Source organism: Cynocephalus volans, chromosome X, assembly GCF_027409185.1.
Source record: "Cynocephalus volans isolate mCynVol1 chromosome X, mCynVol1.pri, whole genome shotgun sequence".
In the NCBI taxonomy this organism is placed as follows: domain Eukaryota; kingdom Metazoa; phylum Chordata; class Mammalia; order Dermoptera; family Cynocephalidae; genus Cynocephalus; species Cynocephalus volans.
The window spans coordinates 106,064,137-106,086,816 of NC_084478.1; the positions used below are offsets into that span (position 1 = coordinate 106,064,137).

Genomic DNA, 22,680 nt, shown 5'->3' on the forward strand with positions numbered 1-22,680 from the left:
TTGAAGAGTATACCAACAGTGCTTTCCAGAACAGCTTAATCAATTTATATTTTCAATAGAAACCTATGAGAACAGCTTTTCCTTCTTATGTAAACTATAGATATGTATTATCATTGTTTTACTATAGTATATGATCTAATATGTCTACTTTTATATCTTTTAAAACTCCTCAGTTTCTGATTTTGGCTAAGAAGCTGATTACTTCCCCTGGCCTCAGATTTTGTATGTAAACTCCTGTATGTTCTTACATAACTTTTTTGTTCACATTTAAGTATCTAGCCCATGTGAAGCTTACTAATGTTTTTGCTTGTTTTAAGTGATGGGTTTAAGTTTATTTATTTATTTTTAGACTAATAGCTAGTTATGCCAGTGAAATCTATCAGATAATTCATCCTTTCTCAAACAAAATATCACATCGGCCTTGCCATATTTTATTTTTTATGGTAAAAAGCTTTAACAGACTAAATGTGATTTTATAGGCAACTAATTAGCAGATTAAAAAATCACTTAACTTTCTTTACTTAAAACCTATATTCCACTCAAGAAAGATGAACCCAAAATGCATCTTATACTGACCCACATAACTAAGTACAAATGGAGTCAATGGTGTACCCTGTTAGCATGCTGCATAGTATGTCAATAAAACAAGCCCTTCTCTGCCCTGAATCCTGTCCCCCTGGCAAACAGAGATAAATGATTGTGCATTGCATGATGATACCATTAGGTGAAAACTTAGGTTCATGCAGTTGGTTGCCATAGAAATTGCACCCAAAACCCACAGCCCCGGCCCCCGAAGTCAGTTAGCAGTGGTGGCTTGTGGTGTCAGCCGTGCTCCTTCCACAACATCATGTGAATACTGCGGTCAGGCATGCTGGTGGCAAAGACCAAGCCTGTGTCATTGTGCCCATCCAGTCCATTCATCCAGGATACTTTGCCTGTCAGGAAGCTTGAGCCTTTCCTTGATTTCCTGTACTCCAGCAGAGGACAGCGCCTAATCAGACTCTCTGTCCTTAAGTCCGTGATGTACAGGTAGCAGTTGTCAAACAGCAGGGCAAAGATATCTCCAAAGCCAAGCAAGGCCAAGTTTGCTATCTCAGGAGTCTTGAACCCTGAGAATATCATAACTGTCAAAGTCCCACTGGTAGAGACCTAGTGCTGAACTACAGACCCATCAAAATGAAGTTGGCAGCAGGCGGATACTTCTATCCACAGAGACATATAATATCTTTAAGCACTTTCAGTTGATCTCTCTCCTGGTTGGTCAAATCTTGATCTCATATTTGTCTGTGGTTAAGAGGATGTAGTCTTCAGGGCTTAGCAAGAGAGACTTGACTTTGTACTTCTGCAAAACCACCTTGGTGATCCATTCCACGTGTCCAGTGAGTGTGTTCAGGCATGTCCTAGCAGATAAAGCCCATACTTTCACAGTGAAGTCTGCAGAGTCACTCACTAAAATACCCAGTTCATCATCATAGTCCATGCTAAACACTGCCCCTGTGTGCCCCCGGAAGTGCTGGGTCCTGGCTCCGGAACTCCATTCCCAGCTGGCCACGGTGTTGTCAAAGCCTGTCACACATTTCTGCTCACTGAACTTCATCAAACTGCATAAGGGTGGGTCTGGATGCCATAAACGCACTGCCCTGTGCTCACTTCCCACAGCTTTGCAGACAAGTCATCTGACCCTGTATAGAGAAGCCCATCTTTCTAGTAAAGTGCATACACTCTGGCACTGTGTCCAATTAGTAATGAGGTTTCAAAGGCTTCATGGTCCTCCAGTTGCTTCATTCTCAAAATAGCCTTCAAATAAACCTTCTTCCAGTGCAAAGTATCCTGAACAGAATCATCTATCTGCTAGCCCAAATTTTTACACAGAATCTGCCACACCTCTGTACAGGCACTTATCACCTTATTCCACTGTTTAGACACGAGGCAGCGCGTGAGTGAAGTCTGAAGATCTAGTTATTTTAATAAATAAAAACTGAGCTCCAGGGGAAAGAGTTTGAGAAAGTCCCGCCTGAGGAGAGTCTCCAGGTTATTGGGGAAATGCCTGAGCTGGACTGTCCCACTCAGACTAATCAGGTGATCCAGAGTTTCATTTGTCTGCAAGTCCACCAGGCAAAAAATGTAACAGAAATGTTATCAAGCCATGTCTCAAAGTCCTTTCTCTCCAAAGGTTATGGAAGAATTGATCTGAGTGAGCACCCCAGGGCCTGGGGCCTCATATCAGGTTCATACTGACTAGGTGCGCTCGGGCCACCACTCAGCTCAGCAGCCAGGGTGCCTGGCCCTGCAGCATCCTTTCGGAGCCCGCAGCCTCACACGGGAGTGGCTTCTGGTGCTGCCTGTGTCATTTCTGGCTGTTCCACTCTCCCCACCCTTGCCATATTTTAAATTATCATATATACTGGAATCTATTTCGGTTTTCTCTGTTGGGTTCTACTTGCATATGCCTATACTGGTACTCTATTGATTTGATTAAAGTGGATTTACAGGATGCTCTGTTGAAGTTTCAACCAGTGTTTTAAAATAATCTTTTGGCTACAATTTGTCATTTAATCATCAATATAAATTTTAAAATCATTTCTTCCAATTATGAAAGGACAAAATTGTTGGGATGCTAATTGGAATTGCATTGAGTTTAGAGATTATTTTGGGGCTAACTGACAGTTTTATACTATCTGCTCAGACCTTGCTTTGAACTCTTCTGTAAATGCTTATAATTTTCTTCATATAGGTTCTTTGACTTTATTTTTTATTTCAATTTTAATAGTTTTTTGGGTTTTTTTTTTGCTATTGTGAAGGGAGCATTTTTTCCCCATTGTCTTTTCTAGGTTCTTATTGTTAGAATAAAAAACAGCATGTAATGTTTGCATATTTATGTATTATTCAGGCAACTCATCAAATTATACTAATTATTTAGTTGTCTTACCTTATTTCAGTTGCTAGAATATCCAAGACAATGATAAAAAAAATAATGATAAGAACTTGATTCCTTAGTTACTGATTTTAATTATATTGGTTTTAGGGTTGACTATTTGAGATAATATTTGTTTGGGACTTTTGATAGTATTTATTTAAGTAATTTTACTCCATTGCTATTTTATTTAGATATTTTATCAGAGGTGGCTGCTGAACTTTATTAAATAACTTTTTAAAATTTGTTGATATAATAATATGGCTTTTCTCTTGTGTTAACTTCATGGCATATGCAGACAGATTTCCTAATATGGAACTCCTTACATTTATGAAATATATATTAATTGGCTATACTGCATTGTAATTTTGATACAGTATTGGATTGTATTTTCTAATATGTTATTTAGGATATTTGCATCTATATTCATATTGAAGTTGGTTTATAGAGCTTATTTTAATACAATTTTTAATCTAGCCTTGGTAACTAACGTATGCTCTCTTCCTAAAACGACTTGGAAAATTTTTAGTTTTTTTCCTCTGGATATGAAATAGTTTAGATAGCATTGAAATTATGTGTTCATTACAGATTTGAAAAAATCCAACTTTTAATCATCTGCTGCTATCTTTCACAATGATGGCCTTATATCACATTTGCAATCTCCTATCACAATTAGTATATTCATGTTTTTTAATTCTTTTTGGGTCATTATTAGAAATTGTGTTATATTAAAAGATCATCAGATTTTCTCTACATTTTCAAATTTGTTGTCTTGGAACTGTGTGTTAAATTCTTTTTAGAAGAGAATTCTTCTGAATCTGTGATTATGTTTTATTTATCATTCTGATATTTAATTTGCTCTCTCTTTTTCTTAATGAGTCTTAGGAAGTAGTTAATTATTTTATTTATCTTTTTAAAAGGGTTTACACTCTTGTATTATTTATATATTTGCTTTTCAATTTACTAATTTCAGCTTTATCTGTATTAATTCCTATTCCTGACTTTTTAGGCTTGTCTTGAAGTTCTTTTTTAAATATTTTAAATGAGAAATACGGTCATATATTTTTATATATCCTTTTTACATCAAAGGTATTTAAGCTTCAATATTTTCTTTAAATACAGAGGTTTCTGTATCTCATATACTTTGATATGAAGTGTTTCCTTTTTAGCTTACTCCAGATAGGTTTTAATTTCAATTTTGATTGTCTCTATGATCCAAGTATAATCTAAGATTATATTATGTAGTTTCCACGTAGTTAAGATTTTTTTGTTTTTGTTTTTGGTCATCTTTTTATAGTTTGTTTCCAGTTTTTTGGATTATGACAGAAATGTAGCTTGCATGTACAATCTTTTGAACATGTTAAGTTTTGTGTTTTTTGATGAATATATGATTTTTATGAATGTTCAATGAACATGCAAAAAGAGTCTGTTTGAGGAAGACAAGGTTCTATATATGGCACGCATAGTGAAATGCATTATAATATTATGATATTGTCAATATACATTTAGCCTATTTTGTATGTCTGCCTCTGAAAGAGATATGAGGATACTTCAAGATGTTTATGGAAAATGGAGCTAAAAAATAATACAAATCTTTCCATGAACTTTTTGTAGTACCTTTGTATGTTGATGTCTCTTACTATAATCATATTTTCACCAATTTCTTCTTGAATTTATAGCAAGCTTTTGTTTAGTAAGTTTATCTTGTCTGGTGCAAAAAACTATATGACTGATATATCTTTTTTGTAAATTCAGCCTTTCATATTAAATAATCATGGTGTTTACTCTGTTTGATGCTTTTAAATGTTTTTTTCCAAAATATTTTAACATTTATTTGTACATTTATTTAACATTTATTTAACATTATTGGTGGGGTACAGAGTTGACTATTAGTATTTGTGTACAATATGTGATGATCAAATCAGGACAGTTGGCATAATCATCATTACAAAGCATAAAATGTAGTTTACATTTAAAAAGACTAAGATTATAGAAAATATGTTCTCTGACCACAATAACAGAAAGAAATTTAGAAAATTCACAAATGTGTGGAAATTAAAAAACACTCTCCTAATTAAACAATGGGTAAAAAGAAAAATCACAGGAAAATTAGCGAGTACTTTGAGGTTAAAAATCAAAGCACAACATTTCAAAATTTTTAGAGGAAAATTACACTTAGAAAATTACTTAGAAGAAAATTTATACTTATAAACATCTGTATTAAAAATAAGAAAAATCTCAAATCAGTAATGTAAATGTCTACCTTAAGAAAATAGAAAAAAATGAGAAAACTAAACCAAAAGCAAATATAAGTAGGAAATAACAAAGCCTACAACAGAAATATATGAAATAGGGAATTAAAAAACAATAGAGAAAATCAACAAAACCAAAAGTTGATTCTTTAAAAAGATCAACAAAATTTGCAAACATTTATCTAGACTGACCAAGAAAAAAAGACTGAAATTACTAAAATTGGAAATAAAGCAGGAACGTTATTACATTGTCATTATGGGTTATTTTTTATGGTGGTAAGATTTAGTTTCTTTCTCTTACTTATTTGTATTTTTGTTTGACCAGTAGGTTTTGTTCTTGTGTATTCATGGTAGTGGTTATCATTTTTTGGATTCCAGATGCAGGACTTCCTTGAGGTTTTCTTGTAGGGCTGGTTGTTTGGTAGCAAACTCCCACAGCTTTTGTTTGTCTGGAAAATACGCTGGTTTTCCATCATTTCTGAAGGATAGCTTAACTGGGTATAGTATTCTTGGCTGGCAGATTTTTTCTTTTAGTATTTTGAATATATCATCTCACTTTCTTCTGGCCTGTAGAATTTCTGTTGAGAAGTCTGCTATTAGTCTGATAGGGCCTCCCTTGTATGTGACTTGATGCTTTCTTCTTGCTTCTTTTAAGATTCTTTCTTTGTCTTTGAGCTTTGCCAGTTTGACTACAATGTGTCTTGGAGAGGATCTTTTTGGGTTGAATCTTTTTGGGTATCTTTGAGCCTCCTGGATCTGAAGGTCCATGTATTTCCCTATACCTGGGAAGTTTTATGTTATTATTATGTTGAATAGGTTTTCCATGCCTTTTCCTTTCTCCTTCCCTTCTGGGACACTCAAGATTCAAATATTTGTGTACTTAAGGTTGTCTGCAACTCTCTTAGATTTTATTCATTTTTTAAAATTCCTTTTTCCTTTTTTTGTCCTCTTGGGTTATTTTGAAAAGATTATCTTCAAGATCAGAAATTCTTCCTTCTGCTTGTTCTAGCCTGTTGTGTATGCTTTCAGTTGTGTTTTTTATTTTGTTAAGTGACTCTTTGAGTTCTATGTGCTTTGCTACAGTCTTTTTCAAGGCATTAATCTCATTGTAAATTTCCTCCTTCATATCCTGGACTTTTTTCTTGTTTCATTATGTTGTCTAACTGACTCTTCTTGTATCTCAGTGAGTTTCCTTAAGATTGTTGCTCAGAATTCCTTTACAGTCATTTCATGGGGCAGGGGTGGTTCTTGCTCTATAGGGTCTGGTATTTGAGAATTACTCTTTTGGTGGTGTCATATTTTCTTAGGTTTTCATATTTCTAGTATCTCTATATTGATGTCTGGTCATATGGTAGAGCATTTGCTTCTTCCATTACGTTGAAGTGGGCTTTGAGGAGAGAGATGTCTTCTTTTTCCGGTCTACACTGGTGACTCTCCTTGTGTCAATGCAGTCGACTCTCTAGTAGGTCACCTACATGGCAGCTGTGGCTACTGCTGTCATATCAAGCTGCTTTTGTGGCAGCTGTGGCTATGGTGGTGGCTGTGGTGGGCCACCTGTGTGGAAGTGGTGTTGTCAGTGTGTACTCTTCCATGCTTCTGGGTGGGGGTGCTGCCCTCAGCTCTTGCTTAGGACCCTGGGCATTGCTGTCTTGCCTGCTTCCAGGCAGAGGGGGATGCCCTTGGCTATTGCCTAAGACCCCGGGTGTTGCTCTCTTGCCTGCTTCTGGGTGGAATGGGCTGCTCACATCTCCTGCCTAGGACCCCAGGCATTGCTCTCTTGCCTGCTTCTGGCAGAGGGGGCTGGCTGCCCTCCAATCTTAGTCTTTTAATGCAGGAAGTCACTCCATTCACACTTAATAAAGTGACTGATATACTTCATTTTATTGTAATCATCTTTATTTTAAAAATTTATTTATATTATTTGCTTTATTTCACTTTTCTCATTTTTCCTGGTTTGAGAAAGTTGATATAAATTTTGGGAGTTCAATATCTAGGCTGTGTTTAAAGCCATGACACAGGATGAGACCACCCAGGAAGTGAGGGTAGATTGATAAGAGATTTGAGGTCTAAGCCCTTAGTTCTTCAATATATAAAGGTCATAAAGATTAGAAGGAACCAGCCAAAAAGACCTGTAAGGAATAACTAGTGATGTTAGAGGATTTTCAAAAAAGAGACTGTTGCCCAGGAGACCAAGTAAAATGTTTCAAGAAGGAGAGAGTGATTAATTATGTCAAATTCTGCTTATAGGTCAAGAAAAATTAGACTGAAAATCAGATTTAACAGTGTGGTGACCATGATGACTTTGACAAATTTTGGTGGAGTGGGGGGAGGGCAAAGTCTTAATTAAAGTTGTTGAAGAGAATGTTAGAGGGACGTCTGGTTATGAAAGTGTGAAGAGGATGGATGCAAAATACAACTATAAAACAGTCAAAAACAAACATTTGAGGGCAATGGAAATTAAGCAAGGGTGCAACAAAATTGATAAACGTTTATTCTTCAAAAACTGCAAGAGCATTTAGTAAGAGAAGCAAGAGTATTATAGTCTCCTTGCCTTGGGAAGATCTCATACTCCTCAGTTCCCCACCAATTTGCTTAGTCAGAAAGAATGATGGTATTTTACCATTTAGGAGCTCCTCATGAAAACCAGAAAATTTGCTGCTAGAAAGAATTAATTATGGGGAGTGAAAACCCATTGGTGTCTCTGACTAAAAATAGTGTACTAGGTTAGGAAAAAGGAAAGAAACCCCCCAATTTTACTAGCTGAGGTTACTGTCCCAGAAGTGAGCAACAGGTTAACCAGAAATGTAATGGTAAGATGCTAGAGATAAGAGAGTGATAGAAAGGTAGATATAAGCTCTTCATGCTTTCCTGGTTAAAAGGAAAATTACACATGTGTGCAAAAGTCTCAAGAGAGCCCCAGCAAATAATGAAATAGGACTGGGCACAGACTTCATGAATACGACCCCAAAAGCACAGGCAACCAAAGGAAAAATAAACAAATGGGATTATATCAAACTAAAAAGCTTCTGCACAGCAAAAGAAACAATTAACAGAGTTAAAAGACAACCAACAGAGTGGGAGAAAATATTTGCAAAATATACATCTGACAAAGGATTAATATCCAGAATATATAAGGAACTCAAACAACTTTACGAGAAGAAAACAAGCAACCCAATTAAAAAATGGGCAAAAGAGCTAAGTAGGCATTTCTCTAAGGAAGATATCCAAATGGCCAACAGACATATGAAAAAATGCTCAACATCACTCAGCATCCGGGAAATGCAAATCAAAACCACATTGAGATACCATCTAACCCCAGTTAGGATGGCTAAAATCCAAAAGACTATGAACGATAAATGCCGGTGAGGTTGCCGAGAAAAAGGAACTCTCATACACTGTTGGTGGGACTGCAAAATGGTGCAGCCTCTATGGAAAATGGTATGGAGGTTCCTCAAACAATTGCAGATAGATCTACCATACGACCGAGCTATCCCACTGTTGGGAATATACCCAGAGGAATGGAAATCATCAAGTCGAAGGTATACCTGTTCCCCAATGTTCATCGCAGCACTCTTTACAATAGCCAAGAGTTGGAACCAGCCCAAATGTCCATCATCAGATGAGTGGATACGGAAAATGTGGTACATCTACACAATGGAATACTACTCAGCTATAAAAACGAATGAAATACTGCCATTTGCAACAACATGGATGGACCTTGAGAGAATTATATTAAGTGAAACAAGTCAGGCACAGAAAGAGAAATACCACATGTTCTCACTTATTGGTGGGAGCTAAAAATTAATAAATAAATTCACACACACACACACACACACACACACAAACACAAAACCGGGGGGGGGGGAGAAGATATAACAACCACAATTACTTGAAGTTGATACGACAGGCAAACAGAAAGGACATTGTTGGGGGGGAAGGGGGGAGGGAGAAGGGAGGGAGGTTTTGGTGATGGGGAGTAATAATCAGCCACAATGTATATCGACAAAATAAAATTAAAAAAAAAAAAAAAAGAAATGCCAAACATAAAAAAAAAAAAAGAATATTCAACATTAAAAAAAAAAAAAATGAAAGCCAAAAGAGACTTGGTAACTCACTGCACATTTGAATACACTACTGAGCCCACATACAGATAGATTGGCATTGGGTGGATACCTTTCAGGTTCAAGATGTTTGAATAAAACCTCTGCCCAAATCACTGGTGACCACTAAGCAATGTAAAGGGGTGACCCTAGGAAGCTAGACTAAATGTATGTATAAAATCAAAGACATCAGTGGCTACAGTGGAGGAGACAGAGTTCACAGTTTAAGTCCAAGCAAGTTACTAAAACAAAACAAACAGCCTGAGGGAAGGGGGGATATATATATGCTGCTATATTGCTTAAACATTCACTTTTGGCTAAAATCTTACTAGATATGCCAGAAAACACCAAAATATTAAATATGTGTATACAACACACACACACTCACAGACAATTTAAAATGGCATTCTAAAAACTATTTAACATGGGCGCCAGCAAACTATGGCCTGTGGATCAGATCTGGCCCACCATTTGTTTTCATAAGTAGAGCTTTATTAAACACAGCCATGACCATACATTTATGTATTATCTATGGCTGCTTTTACATTACAATGGCAGAGTTGTATAGTTTCTACAGAGACAAGATGGCTCTCAAAGCCTAAAATATTTACTATTTGACTCTTCACAGAAAAGTTTGCCTATGAAGGCAGTGAAAAAGGAATAGAAGGACAAAAAGATATGACACAACCATATCAATAATTACATTAAATAAAAATGGACTAGAAACAAAGATTGGCTAGGTATAAAAAAAGCAATATTCAATCACATACTGCTTTCAAGAGACATACTTTAGCTTCAAAGAAACAGAGTTTAAAAAGATAGACCATGGAAATAGTAACCACAATGAGCTAGAGGAACTATAATAATAATATCAGATTTTAAGACAAGTTACATTACTAGAGACAAAGAAGGATATTTCATAATGATAAAGGGATTACTACATCAGGAAGATATAATGTAAAAAGAAAGAATGGGAGGAGATTAGTAACAAATATAAATAACTCTTTTGAGGAGTTTTGATGTAAAGATGACATGAAGTGGAATGTGAAGTAAAGAGAGGGGTTTTTTTTAACCTAATTAATATAGCAGTTTGTTATGCTGATGGAAGTGATCCCGAGGAGTAGGAAATAATTGATGATGCAGGAGAGAGGTAGAATTTCTGGAGTGAAGGCTTCGAGTAGTAAAGGGAGAGTGTATGGGCACAGATGTAGGATATAGATGTAGGCGGCGTAATATGTGTTGATATATTCTTTAGGAATATTCAATTCTGCTACAGAGGAGAACAAACAAGATCAATAAAACTCACAAAATTTGTTTTTTGGAAGATAATTCTTCATAAGTCTCTCTTGTTTTTGCATATCTTGAGAGCACAGGCATCTTTTCTAGAATGGTGGTATAATGTACAATCTTGAAAGAGAGATAGCACTCTCTCTCCAGAGCCTAGTGCAGATTTGTTTGCTCTCCATTATAATAAAGATAATGTCGTCATCCAGGGCAAAGGATAGGCGTGCTTGCAATTCATTATAAAAAGTTCTGGTTCTCTTATGTTTGGATTTCTTCTCCTGTACTGAATCCCTCTAAGTGTGCAGGCTTCATCTGACTCTTGTTGCATTGTTCTGTGGGATTCAGAGTTTGGGCAACTGCTGCAAGAAAATAATATTCTGACTACTGCTATTGCTGTGGAAATAAATTCTCCTTTATGTCTGACCAGAAGTGTCATATGTTCTTCTACAAGAAACTATGGCAAACTAACTTGTTAGCTTGCAAGCAACATGAAATCTCATACTCTTCACAGTTTTTGACAGTGTTCATCAGATTATAAGGAAGAAATTAACTTACAGGATGTTAATGAAGTCCATAAGTTATGGTGAGCACAAGTAATGGGTAAGCACACAGCTTGTGAGACACAGGCAGAATTCATAAGATATGTTAAATATAGGTAATAAGTTAGTATGACATGTTACATATAAATAGACCTATTAAAGATAGAATAAATGGAATATATCATGGATCAAACAAGGTAGAAAGGAATGGAAAAATAACATAAGATGCCTTTATGCCCCCATCTGAATTAACAAATGTGCCATCCCTAAATTGGCCATTCATTGGTAACACCCAGTATAATTCTTTTCTGGCCCCACCTGTGCTCTGCCCAAGAAGCAAAGGTAAAGCCACAGTTGTTCAGCAGGTTAATCAGTGAGCTACAGCTATTGGCCCAGCACATTACTTCTTTCTATAAAGCAAGCCACAGATGCCTTCTGTTTGTGCCTCCTCCATCCCCTTTCTCAAAACTCATCTCTGGTCCTTACAACCACACAATCAGTGGGAAAAGTTGATGCAACAGAGAGATAGAACATATGAAAATTGTGTAATGCAAGATTCAGGCAGTGTGGTCTGTCCAGCCACTTGCATCTTATTCTGTGTATTGACATGCCAGATTTCTTTCCCCGTTGCTTCTTGATGTGTGTTTTAAATTGATTTAATAGATCATGTGATAAAAAAAAATCTTAATTTTTCTCTATGAGCTTTTCTGTTCTGTGATCTCTTGGAGAGTTTGGTAGTAGGCTTGGTAGACACCATTGCATTATGGTAACTTCACACAACAATAGTGGCAGCCTGTGAAAATGATCCTCTGATTGCTTCAATTTTCATAATTTATTAGGAAGTAGGTGATCAGCTGAGAATGAAGAAAGGGAGGGGACTGGAAGCTTGAGAAAACTGAAAGTGCAAAACAGTAATCTGGGACAGATGTAAACTAAACTGATTAGGAAAATGTAATCAAATTATTGGGAAGCAGTAGGGACCTGCTTGAGGTAAGTTGTCATAGAGCTCAGTAGGTTAGAGCATGGTGATTTTAACACTGAGATTAAGGGTTCAAATCCCCAGACCAGGCAGCCAAAAAAAAAAGAAAAGAAAAGATAAAAGATACTAGTTGTCATGAATTTAAGTGAAACCTGTCGCCATGATCTTTTCTTTATCTATAGCCACATTCAACTGTATGGGTACAAGCAGGAAGTTAATGGAGTTGCATTTATCCAGAATTGGGGCTTTTCTTTGAGTGTGTGACAAGGAAAGAGGGGTCAATGGATTTGAGTATGTAAGCTCCGTGTTGGGGGAACTGTTCTCCAATGCTTAGAACAGTGACTGACAGTACATGTTTAATAAATATTTGCTGAATGAATGAAAACTTGTTAGATTTTTCTTTTCTTCAAAGTTCAGTAATTTGGGCTGACCCTGTGGCGCACTGGGAGAGTGCGGCGCTGGGAGCGCAGCAGCGCTCCTGCCGCGGGTTCGAATTATAGGGATGGCCGGTGCGTTCACTGGCTGAGCGCGGTGTGGCCCATCGCAAAAACAAAACAAACAAACAAAAAAAACCCCAAAGTTCAGTAATTTTACAGGTATGTCTTTTCTCACCAATTCTGACTAGAATTTGGTGATCCCTTTCAGTCTGTGAGCTTAGCTATTTTTTCAGCTTAGGGAAATTTTCCTCTACTATTTGCATAATTGTTGTCTCTCTTCCACCTGTAATTTATATCCTTCTGGAACTCTTATTATTTGCATATTAAATTTCCTGGATCTATCTTCTAAGCTCTTACCTTTTCAAACCCCCATGATTTCTTTCACTTCATATTTCTGCTTTGCGTTTTAGGTATTTGTTGTTTTGATTTTCTAGTTTCCCAATTTGGGTGTCAATAAACATTATTCTTTACTTAAATGTATCTACTCTGTTTAGTTGGCAAATTACCCAATGGCTTTCTTTTATTGGGTGTGTGCTCTACTTGTTCTGAATGATATTCCTCTCCCTGATTGCTTGGTCCTTTTGGTTTGGTTGTTTTCCTTTGTCATCCATTGTGAGCTCATTAGGGCCAAGGCACATTTGTTGGAGTTCTCTACATGATAAGAGTCCCACAAGTGTTGAAAGGTGACATGGTGTCTATCCCTTAGGGCTAATGGTTTTAAAGCAGATAGGCTGTCAGTCTTACACATCCTGGTTTCCTTGCACATTCCTGGCCTCAGAGTCAGGGAAGACTCACCTACTATTCCAGCTTCTTCCTGGCCTCATATAAACCAGGAGGATCAGCCACACTCCCACTAGGGGTTTACTTTTCTCTCTCTCGCCCTGCCCCAACAAGAAGGCCCACGCGTCTCTGTAGGCCAAGCTCTGTCTAGGGTCTACTGTTGCCTCATCTGACTGTAATGCTATTCTCCAGCAGAAATCTTTTAAAAACTATTCTACCATCACAACCTTGTTAATGACCCAAACAAACAAACAAACGAACAAAAAACCCTATATTTTTAAAACCTTCTTGGAGGAATCCTACTCTGCTTTGACTAGTGTCTTTATGTCTATTGACCACTTAGGTGCTCCATTTTTAATGTATACTTCTACCTCATTTGAAACAAGGCCAATTTGTGAAAATATGGATTAATATAAGTAACAAATTAGGGAGTAACTCTTTGCTTTATCAAACTTCCCAAAGCAGTATTGCATCAATTAAGCTTCTGTTTTTTCTCTAAAAGCAATTTAATTTGAGAAAATTTAATTTATGCATACATTTTCAGGAACATATCTTCTGCTGAAAGTCAGGCATTTCAGTATAATTTTGTATCTGTTAGTGCACTTACTAATTATTCCCAAGCCACGGAATATGTTGTGTATCTAGACCATAACCTAATAACAGTAGAAGCTGTCTCCTCAACCATTTTTATCCTCTCCACAGTGCCTGAAACTGTGTTTGTACATTGAAGATTGTTAATAAATGTTTAATTAACTGGACTGTGGTTAAGTCCAAATTGTAGTAATTATCTGGATAATAGTTATGTTACAAATGCAAAACATATTATAACGTGAATCATAATATTACAGTACAATGGTCACAGAGTTTCTCCCTTCTTTCAGAATTTCTGGTCTCATGAAGAGTTTGGTGTTGGAGGTAAAGAAAAAGTATGAACAGAGAAATTGGCACCATCTGGTAATGTCAGCCAATGCATACTTTTCTCACCGTATTACCTATTTATTCTACTTTTCCTGTATCTTTCTTCTTCAATGTATTTTTAAAATCTACCTCATATATTTTCCTGGCATCTTTGTAATCTTTTCCAAAAATCTAAATAGTTGCATGAATTTTCATTATCAAATGAAAAGCAGACCAATTTTATAAAATCTGTTTTCCTAATTGCCAGCTTATTGCATTCATTAAATACCCACAAGGGAAGTACACATTCACTTGGTCTCTCTATTATGTAAGAGTTTAAAAACATATTAATTTGTCTTAACCTCTTTAGTTAAGGTGACTGCTATTTCAACTTTGAATAGAAAGTGATAAAATTTAACAATTTGGAGAAAAACATGTTTAATTCTTACAGGCATTAAATGGGAAATTCTTAGTCCAGAAGTAAATTTTTATGCAGAATCTAAATACTTCAAATGTATTGTGTTTCACGAGAGTAAAAAAAAAAAAAAAAAAAAAAATCCATATTAAAAGAAGGAAATCCTGTCATATGCTATAACATGGATAAACCTTGAGGATATTATGCTAAGTGAAATAAGGCAGTCACAGAAGGGCAAATAGTGCTTAATTCCACTTGTATGAGGCACCTAAAGTAGTTAAACTCATAGAAACAAACTCAATTGGTGGCTGCCAGGGACCGAGGGGAGGGGGAATGGGGAGTTAGTGCTCAATGGATATAGACTTTCAACTACAGAAGATGAAAAAGTTCTAAGGTCTGCTGAACAAGACTGTGCTTATAATTAACAATACTCTGCCCTTAAAAATTTGTTAAAAAGATAGATCTTGAAAGGTCTTGTCCTACTCCAGATATGTTACTGATTTTTGTATGGTTGTTTTAAATGTCTTTTGTTCCTTTCATTTACTTTTATTGTTTGTCTTCAAAGCTTGTTGGTTTTTTTGAGTTGCCAAATTTTGTTTCTTTCTCTTTTGCCTATCTGTCCTACCAGTGGGTTTTATTCTTTCTTGTGTATTCATGAAGGCGATTATCATTTTTTTGGATTCCAGATGCAGGACTCTCTTGAGGATTTCTTGTAGGGCTGGTCATGTGATGGTGAACTCCTGTAGTTTTCGTTGTCTAGGAAATACACTATTTTTCCTTCATTTCTGAAGGATAGCCTTGTGGGTATAGTATTCATGTTTGGCAGTTTTTTTCTTTTAGTACTTTGAATACATCATCCCATTCTCTCCCGGCCTATAAAGTTTCTGCTGAGAAGTCTGCTATTATTACTTTGCTGGAGACTCCTTAATAGGTGACTTGATGCTTTTCTCTTGCTGTTTTTGTAAATGGTTGAATTCGCCACTCAAAAGACATAGACTGGCTGAATGGATTAAAAAACTAGACCCAACTATATGCTGCCTACAAGAAACTCACCTCACCTGTAGACTCATACAGACTAATAGTGAAGTTATGGAAAAAGACATACTATACAAATAAAAACAAAAAATGAGCAAGAGTACTATCAGATAAAATAGACTTTAAACTAAAAACTATAAAGAGACAAGAAAGGTCATTATATAATGATAAAGAGATCTACCCAGGAAGAGAATATAACAATCATAAAAATATACACACCCAACATTGGAGCACCTAGATATATAAAGTAAATACAATTAGACCTAAAGAGAGAGATATGCACCAATATGATAATAGTGGGGGACCTCAACACCCTTCTCTCTGCATTGGACAGATCATTTAGGCAACAAATCAATAGAGGAACACAGGATATAAATTACATTTTAGACCAATTCGACGTGGCAGACATCTACAGAACATTTCATACAACAACCACTGAATATACATTCTTCTCATCAGCATAGGGAACATTATCCAAGACAGACCACATTTTAGGTCACAAATCAAATCTCAACAAATATTAAAAAACTGAAATCATTTCAAGTATCTTTTCAGAACACAAAAGATTAAAACTAGAAATCATTAACACATGAAATTATGGAAACTATGCAAATACATGAAAATTAAACAACATATTCCTGAACTAGCTATGGGCGCAAGAAGAAATTGAATATGAAATCAAAAATTTCTCAAAACTAATGAAAATAAAGATACATCACCCCCAAACCTATGGGATACTGCAAAAGCAGTACTAAGAGGGAAGTTTATTGCAATAAGTGCTTCCATTAGAAGAGCAGAGAGACTTCAAATAAACAGCAACCTAATGTTACACCTCAAAGAACTAGAAAAAAAAGAACAATCCAATCTCAAATTTAGTGGATGGAAAGAAATAATTAAGATCGGTTCAGAACTAAATGAAATAGAGACACAAAAACAATTCAAAAGAGCAACAAAAAAGTTGTTTTTTTGAGAAGATAAAATAGACAAACCATTAGTTAGGCTAACTAAAAAAAGAAAAGAGAAGACCCAAATAACAAAAACTGGAAATAAAAAAAGGAGACATTATAACCAATACCATAGAAATACAAAGAATCATTAGATATGATTATGAACAACTACATGCTAACAAATTGAAAAACCTAGAAGAAATGGATAAATTTCTGGACACATACAAACTACTAAGACTGAACCAAGAAGAAATTAGAAAACAAGAACACACCAATATTAAGCAACAAGATTGAAGCAGTGATCAGCAGTGTCCCAACAAAGTAAAGCCCAGGACCAGATGGCTTCACTGCTGAATTCTACCAAACCTTTAAAGAACAATTGATACCAATCCTTTTCAAACTATTCCAAAAAATTGAAACAGAAGACTTACTTCTAAAATCATTCTCTGAGGCCAGCATCACCCTGATACAAAAATCAGACAAAGGTACAAAAAAAAAAAAAAAAGAAAGAAAGAAAACTACAGGCCAATATCCTTGATGAACATAGACACAAAAATCCTCAACAAAATATTAGCAATCAGAATACAGCAAAACATCAAAAAAATTATATACCAGGATCAAGTGAGATTCATCCCAGGGATGCAAGGATGATTCAGTATAAGCAAATCAATAAATGTGATACACCACATCAGCAAAATCAAGGACAAAAACCATAAGATTATCTCAATAGATACAGATAAAGCTTTGACAAAATTCAACATCCCTTCATTTTAAAGACTCAGCAAATAAGGTATAGAAGGAAAGTATCTCAACACAATCAAAGCCACATATCATAAATCCACTACCAATATCATCCTGAATAATAACATAAACAAGAATAAGATTAAGAACAGGAACAAGACGAGGATGCCCAGTCTCACCAGTTCTATTTGACATACTACTGGAAGTACTAACCACAGCAATCAGTCAAGAGAAAGAAATAAAGTGCATCCAAATTGGAAAAGACGAAGTCATATTGTCCCTGTTTGCAGATGACATGATCCTTTATATAGAAAAACCTAAAAACTCTACCAATAAATACGTAGAGATGATAAATGAATTCAGTAAAGCTGCAGGATACAAAATCAATGTACAAAAGTCAGTAGCACTTTTATACTACAATAATGAACTAGCAGAAAAAGAAATCAAAAAGCAAGCCCATTTACACTAACAACCAAAAAAATAAAATACCTAGGGATCAATTTACCCAAGGAGGTGAAAGATCTCTACAAGGAGAACTACGAGTCACTGCTGAGAGAAATTAAAGAGGACACAAAAAGATGGAATGACATTCTGTGCTCTTTGATTGGGAGAATTAATGTGAAATTTTCTACACTACCTAAAGTGATCTACAGATTCAACGCAGTTTCCATCAAAAAACCAATACATCTTCCATAGAAATAGAAAAAGCAATCTTAACATTCCCATGGAACAAGAAAAGATCTTAAATAGCCAAAGCAATGCTGAGCAACAAAAATAAAGCCATAGGCATTATAATGCCTGACTTCAAATTATACCACAAAGCTATAGTAACCAAAACAGCACATTACTGGAATAAAAACAGACACATAGACCAATGTAACAGAATAAAGAACCCAGAAAACTATCCACATACTTAGAACCAACTGAAAAAGGCACAAAATATATACACTGGGGAAAGAACAGCCTCTTCAATATATGGTGCTTGGAAAACTAGATATCTATGTGTAGAAGAATGAAACTAAACCTGTACCTCTTACCATATACCAAAATAAACTCAAAATGTATTAAAGACTTCAATATAAGACCTGAAACTGTAAAACTCCTAGAAGAAAACATAGGAGGAACACCTCAGGAAGTAGGACTGGGCAATGGCTTTACGACTAAGATCCCAAAAGCACAAGTAATGACAACAACAAAATTAAAGCAATGAGATTATGTCAAACTAAAAAGCTTCAGCACATCAAAGGAAACAACAGAGTGAAAAGACAATCTACAGAATGGGAGAAAATATTTGCAAACTATATATCTGACAAGTGATTAATATCCAGAATACACAAGGAATTCAGACAACAGTAAAAAAACCACACATAATCCTATTAAAAAACAGGCAAAGGAGCCGAATGCACATTTCTCAGAAAAGACACACAAATGGCTAACACGTACACCAAAAAAAATTCTCATCATCAGTAATCATGAGGAAAATGCAAATCAAAACTACATTGAGATATCATCTCACGCCATTCAGACTGCTCACTGTCAAAAAGACAGAATAACAAATGCTGGCAAGGATGTGGAGGAAGGGGAACGCTTCTATACAGTTGGTGGTACTGTAAATTAGTACAGCTATTGTGGAGAACAGTATGGAGGTTCCCCAAACAACTACAGATAGAACTGCAATACAATCCAGCAATCCCACTACTGGGTATATACCCAGGACAATGAGATACCTAACAGCTGTCTCACATTTTTAAAGCCATTACAATCTCAATGAAACATACTTGGGAAGAATTTGGAAAATAAACATTCCCCAAACCCTACTATAATGAGGCAAATACCATTAGAAACAAATTGGCTGGAATGCAAAGGAATGGAAATCATCATGTCGAAGGGATACCTGCACTCCCATGTTCAATGCAGCTCTATTTATAATAGCCAAGATATGGAACCAACCTAAATGTCCATCACTGGATGATTGGATAAGGAAAATATGGTATATATACACAATGGAAAGCTATTCAGCCATAAAAAAGAATGAAATTCTGCCATTCTCAGCAATATACATGAGCCTGGAGAAAATTATGTTAAGTGAAATAAGCCAGGCACAGAAAGAGAAATACTGCATGTCCTTACTCATAAGTGGGAGCTAAAAAATAATAAATAAATAAATAAATAAATAGAAAGAAAGAAACAAACAAACAACAATCACAATAATACATTAAACTTCCAGAATGAGAGAACACAACTGTGGTTACTAGAGGTGGGGAAGGGGTAGGGGGTTAGAGAGGAGAAATTGTTAATAGATACAAAGAGTGATTACATTTTGTAATGATGAATATAGCAATTATCCTGATTTGATCATCACATATTATACACAGGTGTTGATATTCAACTCTGTACCTCACAGGTATGTATAATCAATTGTGTTTTAATAAAAAATAAAAATAAAGTTTTAAAAAGGTAGATTTTATGTTTTGTGTTTTTTATCTGAGTTTAAAAATCCATATGAATTTCAGCCTTCCTTTCCTTTTAAGGCCTCTGGTATAAAAACACCTTCATTTTTGAAATAGAAATTTTGCATCTACTAAGTCTACAACATGTACTAAGGCATTTTGATAATCTAAAAATTATATTCCTTCTGTTTAGTTACATCAAGGGGAATAAAATTTGAAAGTAGCTGCTGAGATTCCACATAATGTTTTGAGATCAAAAGTTCATTGATATCAATGTTTGTGATTCCAGGACCTTTTACTATCTTCAAGAGGTAGAAGCAAGCCCCAAGCAACCAATTTGTTTCTAATGGCATTTGCCTCATTATAGTAGGGTTTGGGGAACGTTTATTTTCCAAATTCTTCCCAAGTATGTTTCATTGAGATTGTAATGGCTTTAAAAATGTGAGACAGCTGTTAGGTATCTCATTGTCCTTCATGTTAAAAGATAATACTGCTGACATGGTTTCTTCCTGCAGTGTGTGTTACTGGTAAGAACATTACAAAGTCTGTGTTCTCTACCCTACTTCTCTCTCTATGTGTCCTTTGCTTAATACTTATAGCTGCTTTAAGGACAGGTGACTAACTGCTAAAGTTATACTTTACAGAAGTCTCACCTTCCAGGTCAATTTGAGGCACCCCATCCCTAATTGTGTGTCCCCGTGTTTTCTGTCTGTGCTGGTTGCTTTGTTAAAAGTTAATAACTTCTTAGAGAGTAGAATAATGGTTGCCAGGGGTTGGTAGTGGGGTGGAGGGGAATAGGAAAAGTGGTGAACTAATGAGTACAAAACTATGCTATCTACCCTAAGAGAATCATTGTGCAGTATATGCATATATTGAAACAACACACTGTACCCCACAGGTATGTACAAATAAATGTCAAAGTAATAAAAAATTCTAGAAAAGAAATAATCTTAAAATTAAATATTACACTAAAATACATACACTTAATACCAAAGAAGGCATTAAAAAAGGAACAGAAGAATTAAAAAGACTTGAGATATATAGCGAAAAATAATAGTTATAAATCTAATCATATCAATAATAACATAAATATGACTGGATTAAATAATTTTAGAGGGTTTGAGGGACTTGGTGACTGATCATGGAAAAAGATTTGACTATGAGGTTGCAGAAGCACATGCAAGCTTTACTGAGCAATGCTTTGACATGTTTGTATGTGGAGGAAGACCCTTATAGCCAAAGTCTGTCCAGAGGTTATAGCATGGGGATGGCTACTAAGAAAAGGAGAACTCAAAAGAACTCCCCGGGACGGAGAGGGAGCAGAGAAGGACTTAGTGTTTAAGTGAGGTGACTCAGCAGCATAACGGGGCATCCCGATGTCAGTGAGCTCTGAAGGGCAGCAGCCTCTTTGGGGTCTTTATGGCCTGGGGCTCATCTTATCTATTATCAGCAGATGTTGTGTGTAATTTTGTTTGGTGCAGGTAGGCTTTTAAGCTAGTGTCTCAGCCTACAGTGAAGAAATAAAGAACCTAGGGGCCGATACACAGAGGCAATCTTTGGCTCATTTACTTAACAATAATTTATTCATTCGAAAGGCGGATATTATCAGACTGGGTTAAAATAAAAGATCTAACTATATATTATCTAGAGGAGACATATTTTAGATTTGAAGGTACAAATACTTTAAAAATATGAAAAATATATTTTATGCAAACTGCAAAGATAAGAGAGCAAAATGATTATAGTAATATCAGACAATAATCTAGAATAGTTGCTACTTCTTGCTTATTAGTTCCAATAAGCATAACATCATCAACGTAATGGACTAGTGTAATGTCTTGTGGAAAGGAAAGGTGTCAAGGTCTCTGCAGACTAAATTATGACATAGGACTGGCGAGTTGATATATTCCAGAGGCAGGAAAGCAAAGGTGTATTGCTGACCTTCACAGCTGAAAGAAAAATACTTCTGGTGTTCTTTACTAACAGATAGCAAGAGAAAAGCATTTGCCAGATCAATACCAGCTTAGTAGGTCCCACAGGATATGTTAATTTGCTCAAACAATGGAATCACAACTGGAACAGCAAAAAAATGTGGAATCACTGCTTGGTTAACTTCATAACAATCCACAGTTATTCTCCAAGATTCATATGTTTTACGTACAGGCCAAAAAGCCTCATTGAATGGGGATATGGTGACAATCACCACCCCTGTATCTTTTAAGTTTTTTTTTTAATTGAAACATAATTGATTGTACATATCTGAGGCACAGAGTTGCATATCAATACCTGTGTGCAGTATGTGATGCTCAAATCAGGATAATTAGTATATTCAATATTATACAATGTAATCATTTTTTGTGTGTCCTTTAAGTTTAATGGTGGCACTAAACTCTGCAGTCCCTACAGGAATGTGGTATTGCTTTTGGTATACTATGTTGCTAGGGAGAGGCATTTCTAGAAGCTTCCACTTAGCCTTTCTTACCTTGCTAGTCCTCACACCACAGGTCAGGGAACCAACATTGAGATTCTGTTAGCTGCTAAGTATGTCTATTATAATTATGCATTTTGGAACTGAGGAAATGGGTCTGAGAACCCATTGGACCCACTGTGAGACAGACCTAAACTAAAACTCTGTTGATCACCTGTCCTGCATAAGTCCCTGCTCTGCCTGGTGGACCACCAGTGTTGTTTTAGAATTAGTGTCAGTTTAGAGCCATTGTCCAGTAATCCCTGAAAAGTATAATTATTTCCTTTTCCACAATGCACAGTCAGGTTCTCAAAGGCCTTAGGTTCCTTTGGGACAGGCTAGGGGAAAGAGAAACAGTACAGATTTTTGGTACTGTATCTGGTCCTTCTTCAAGAGGACCAGGCCTCCCCTTCATTCAAGGGCTTCTAGATGGTGAACTAGCT

At 35.8% G+C, this 22,680-nt stretch overlaps 1 pseudogene; it reads right to left on the reverse strand.

The window, feature by feature from the left end:
* Positions 1-822: 822 nt before the first annotated feature.
* The window catches only part of LOC134368155 (F-box/WD repeat-containing protein 2-like), a 121,451-nt pseudogene continuing 99,593 nt past the window's right edge, over positions 823-22,680 (reverse strand).